The 5,801-nt window shown below is 34.7% G+C and overlaps 1 non-coding gene and 1 pseudogene across 1 annotated transcript; one reads left to right on the forward strand and one right to left on the reverse strand.

Moving 5' to 3' along the window:
- Window positions 1–2,346: 2,346 nt before the first annotated feature.
- Window positions 2,347–2,446, forward strand: LOC124076807 (U6 spliceosomal RNA; annotated as a pseudogene).
- Window positions 2,447–4,369: 1,923 nt separating this feature from the next.
- On the reverse strand, window positions 4,370–4,472 carry LOC124076803 (U6 spliceosomal RNA). The gene has a single exon (XR_006846470.1). It is a non-coding gene; the product is annotated as a U6 spliceosomal RNA (small nuclear RNA).
- Window positions 4,473–5,801: the final 1,329 nt, after the last annotated feature.

Raw genomic sequence — 5,801 nt, forward strand, 5'->3', positions numbered from 1 at the left:
CCGGGAATGCAAATTCTCAGGCTCCAATCTGAGAATCAGAAACTCTGGTTGCAGAGCCCAGCAGTCTCTGTTTTATCAATCCCTCCAGGTAATTTTGAGTGTATGCTATAGCTTGAGACCTGCAGATCCAAGCTGACCTGGGACAAGGATCTATATGTTCTCTTGTTGTTCTGCTATGAGGACAATGGTATTGTGTTAGTGAATAGTTAATGTGATTTGTAGTGGGTGATTGGAAGATGGAACAATGCTCAGAAGAATATGATCTCTCATTTTCGATGCTCAGCTCTCAAGAAACTTATCAATCACCCTTTCCCCCCAAGGACTGAGCAGAAGATAATTTTGTGGTACATCCCTGATGTATGCTAAAATTTGAGAATCCCTATTTTAAGATGTTAGCCAGCAATTCCAATAGCTGCCACAAGGTGGATGGTACAATTGTGATGTTTACCCAGAAAGGGCCAATTAACAATAGAAAAAAAGTAGGAACTCAGGTTGTGACTTTTCTACAAAAATGTTAGTATTAATAAGCTGGATGTGTAGATGTGGAAAGATATCAGATATGTGGTGGGAAAAAGTGAATTGTAGAAAATCATTGTAATGTGACATGATCACATTAAAAAACTTTGCATATTTACTTATGAATAGAAATACAAAGGAAATAATTACCCCTAAGAGTAGCCACCTGGGGGTAATAGGGTTAGATGTGACAGCTACAGTTGTGCCAACCTTATCCATTGATTTGCCTTATGTGGTTCAAAAAATGTGGTTCAAAAATATTACATGGAAAATTCCAGAAATAATTCATCAATTTGAAATTGCACACTGTTCTGAGTAGTGTTATGAACTCTTGCACCACACTGGTCCTTCCTGGCCAGGAAGGACATTGTGTATGTCCACACTGTTCTTCACAACCTATCTGTTAGCACTCAGCAGCTGTATCAGATCCATTGCCATGATATTGTTGCACTTGGGATCAAGGAACCTTATTTTACACAATAGTGGCCCCAATGTGCAAGAGCACTGATATTGGCTACTTGATTATGCCAAAAACAAGCCTTAGATGTGCTTCCTGTAAGTGAAAAGGTTGATGTTCTCAATTTAGGGGAAAAAAAAACCCTTCATGCTAAGTTTGCTAACATCTACAGTAAGAATGAGAAGGGGGGAAAAAGCATAGTATAAATAGGGGTTTGTGCTATTTCTGCATTCAGGCATTCATTGGGGGTCTAGAAATGTGTCTCCTGCAAATAAGGGGGGATTAGTATATTTTCAAATTTTACTTTATCCACTTTTCCATTTTTGAGTTTGTCATGGTGAATATATATTATTTATAAACTATTTTAATAAACCAGATTTTTGTTGAAGAAGTAATACCCATATAATAAATAATTCAAATAGTACAAAAGGGTAGCCTGTTTTAATAAATGACCCTAAACTTATATTTAAACATTTTAAAATGCTAGTTTATTTTATAAGCAGTAATATTTCATATAAAGCGAGAGAAGGAAAATGCTTCAAAATGCCAAAAGGTGTTGTGGAAATGCAATATCTTAAATTAGAATGAATAAATGAGAAAGAAAAAAAGCAGGACATACATTATATCAACTAGGTTTTCGCTTAGATATGTAATATGCAGAAAACAAAAAGAAATATTACCATGACTTAGGCTGGTCTCTTTATTCATCAACTAGAGTTAATCACCCTAAATAACGCTTTATATTTCTTCTGGTGCTCAAGAAAACCATTTACCATTTTCAGCCACAATGTTTCCAGGCCCTGAAAAGGTCTGGTTTTCTTATTTTCACAGCATCCTGACAAAGGCTGGCAGTTTTCTTCAATGACACTACCTTACCAAAAAATTTTTAGTGGTCAAGTTTTCCCTCCCTCTCCTTTTCTACAGGTTTCAAAAGCTGTTAAGTATTCTCTTCTTCTCTTTCTGGAAACAACTTCCTTTCTCAGTGCTGCTAATTAGATTTGGAGACAAGGGGCAGTTCTTTGCCCACTTTTCTTCTATCTTCAGGGGGGAAAAAGATTTTTGGTTCTGTCCTTCTTCCATTTATTTTTTTCTTAAATGCCTGACCTCAAATCAGTGAAAAGCTTCTTCTGGCAGCCAAGTTACCATCTCATTCACTTAACTTCACTTCTTCTAGATGAATGAATGGCTCATATCCATAGAAAAAGCTTTCATTAACATACTGTTTCAGGTTGAATATTTTACAACCTGCTACAGACTTCTATAAGCCCTACTTTAATGCAGATTGCTTTGAAAACATGCTTTGACCTTTCCCCTCAAAATGTTTTAAAAGACATTTAAATATGACAGGCCAGTTTTAGTTAAAGAATAATGTAGTCCTCTCTTGTGTGGCACATGTTCTAAATTTGGAACAATATGGAGAAGTTTAGAAGAGTAAGGATGACATGTCAATTCACAAAGAAGCTATATATTCTTTTTTTTCCTTACTGGGCTAGAAAGTGTCTGTCCTAAATCAATCAGCTCCCATCATAGGCAGTGGTAAAACACTAAAGATGTATTCCCATTGAAATCAAGAGCAAGATAGAAAAGATCTACTACCACCATTGTAATTAATATTTTTATTCCTTAGACAGTTTAATAAAGCAGGAAACAGAAATACTGGAAATCAAGAGATACAATTAACATCTACAAATGAGAGAGATATTTTCCTAACCCAGGGGAGTCTAAATGAAGTGCATTTAAAGTGCAAGTTTAAAAGTGTACCAGCTTTCCTAAACATTTCAGTAATCAGAAAACACAGCAGAGAGCCATTTGCTATAACACCAAAAAATGAATAAGATAAAAATTTTCATATTGTTAATTTCTTCAAAGCAGTTCTAATAAAAATAAATCACAAAGATAGGGGCTGGGAGTGTGTAGGGTATAGTTCAGTAATGGTTTCATTCCCAGGAGGAGGAGGAGGAGGAGGAGGAGGAGGAGGAGGAGGAAGAAGAAGGGAAAATCCCAACTATTTTGTAACTTGATGAAGTAATTTTAAATTTTATCCTGAAGAATACCATAGCCAGGAACAAATATTTTCTGATAAAGAAGACTAATGAGGAGGATTTGCTGTGATAATAAAATCTGGTTCAAAACTATAATATGGTGACTAAAGCAGTATGGTACTGGCACATGGCTTTAAAAAACCAGATAAATGTACCAAACTGTAAGGCACAAGGTAGTTAAATAGAACTTACTGTGTTTCCCTACAAGTTAAATCATGTGCCATTTTGGACCTGTGTTAGCACAATGATAAAAGGATTTGTGTTGTGGCAGCTGTTACTATTCTGCTGAGTTCCTGGATTATTTTGAACATAACCCTGCCAGATAGAGTCCTTGACAGTCTTCTCGAAGCTCCTAAGGAAAGTTAGTGGGCATGGTTTTCATGGATGAAGGATTTCTTCTAATGTTTCCTTTTCTTTTCTTATGAACATGTATGCAACAAGGATTGAATTGCTTTTTTTGGCACATGGCCTCAAATACTTAGCAGGTTAGCACTACTTCTGGATTTTCCTTTTGTAGATGTCAGGTTAAAACAAAGACATTTCACATTTCTACTCTTTGATCTAAAGAGGATTTTTAAAAGTAATTTCAAAATTCTATTTCCTTGGATGATTACCTCAGTTTGTACATCTATTAATGTAACATCATAACCTTATCATTTGGCAAGATTCATTTTAAAAGCAAAGGATACAAATGAATCTCAATTGCCTATCCTTAGTGCTATACTACAATGTATATGGAACCAAATATATACCTCTTTCTTTCCTTCCTTCTTTCTCTTTCTTTCTCTCTCTCATCTCTTTCTTTCTTTCTTTCTTTCTTTCTTTCTTTCTTTCTGTGATGCTGGGGATCGAACTCAGGGCCTTGCTCATGCTAGGCAAGTGTTCTACTGTTAAGCTATAACCTCAGTGCTGTATCTTTTAAAAAATCGATTTATAATATATGAAATTATATTTGTTTCTGAGCATCTGTATAGAAAAACAAAATTATTCTCAATTAATAATAACTAGATTGAAGAGAAAACATTTTTTTCTCTTTCCACATTTTATTTTGTGTTATAGTTGTATATAATGATGGGATTTGTTGTTACATATTTGTATGTACACACAATATAACAATATAATTAGGCCAATATCATTCTCCAGCACTTCCCCTATCCCTTCCCACTTCCTAGCCGCTGGTTCCTTTCCTCTACTGATTTCCCTTTGATTTTCATGAGATCTCCCTGAACTTTCTTATCCTTTGTCTCATTTAGCTTCTATATATGAGAAAAAGCATATGACCCTTTATGTTCTGAGTTGGCTTATTTTACTTAACATAATGGTCTCTAGTTCCATCTATTTTCTTGCAAGTGACAGAAATATGGAACACTTCACAAATTTGCATAACATCCTTGGGCAGGGGCCATGCCAATCTCCTCTGTATCCTATTTTAGTATATGCACTGTTGAAGCAAGTGGGAGAAAACATTTTTAAAAGCCTTAAATTATGTTTCTTTTTGTAAATCAAAGGTACCAAGAAATATGTTATACTGATACCATCTAATGTGTTTCTTTCAAAAACCTCCTAGAGTTGTGCTCAAGTTTATGATTCTGAGTGAAATCAGGTTCTTCCTTTTTGCTGGCCCATTTTGTCTTATTTTCCCAGTTTAAATAAAACTATAATTTTAGCATCAAATTTTCTATTTATCATTAATTTAATGAAGAAATATTTATTTATTTGCTTCCTATGTGCCAGTTTCTAAACTAGGAATTACATTGTTACAATAGAATAAATGAATTTTCCCTAGCTCTCATGAAGTCTTTAGTGGAGAGATATTACATAATTAAAATGGTCAAACAGATACATAATTACAAATATCGATAAATTCTACAGAAGAAACATGGATACTCAAAAGAAAAAAACTGGAATTACATACTTCAATTTGGTTGTTTAGCTTAGTTGAAAAGAAAGCTTTCTCCAAGGAGCCAGCCATGCAGAGGGTGGGTAGAAGAATGTTCTAGGAAGAAAGAACATTCTCTATGAAGATGCAAGACATTCTCAAGTAACTGAAAGTTCAGTGTGGCTAAAGACTGGAATGAGAGCTGGACTTTAGCATGAGATGAGATGGGAATGACAGGTAGGGACCAGATAATGTAGGGCTTTGAAGTCTGTTTAAATTTTTCATGTTATTGGAAATGTGAAGGAAAGCCAGTAAAAGGTCTTAAGCAGTGGAGTAATATGACCATATTATTTTTTTTTATCATACTGGGGACTGAACCCAGGGGTGCTCTACCACTGAGATACATTTCCAGTTCTTTTTATGCTTGAATTTGAGATCCTCCTGCTTCATCCGCCTGAGTTACTGGAGTTACAGGCGTGCACCACTATACCTGCATTTTGGCTTCAGTGTGGGCAGGAATAGAGCAGGGGAAGCATGGATATGGGCAGAAGTCAGTTATTGTTTCTGAGTAATGAGTCATGTGCAAATTACCAAAGACAATTGGTAATTTTCCAAGACAAAACATTTTGATCTCAAACTACCATGCTTGCTGCATCCACATTATATTCATAGTGATTCTCTTTAAATAATTATGTATATGTTTTTATAGTATTACATAAACTACTCAACTGTGACAACGTGCTACTTTACCTTTACCTATGAAATACATTGAATATAACATTCTAATGAAAATTGCATTTCGTAACTATCTTATTTTGAAGTTTAACTTTACATGTTATTTATTTTTTATCTATGCATAATTGTGAATAAGTAATGAAGGATATCAAAACTTTTTTACCAATTTATT

The sequence above is a fragment of the Marmota monax genome, unplaced genomic scaffold (genome assembly GCF_021218885.2).
Source record: "Marmota monax isolate L192 unplaced genomic scaffold, Marmota_monax_Labrador192_F-V1.1 WCK01_AAM20220418_F8-fsc00050, whole genome shotgun sequence".
Lineage (NCBI taxonomy): Eukaryota > Metazoa > Chordata > Mammalia > Rodentia > Sciuridae > Marmota > Marmota monax.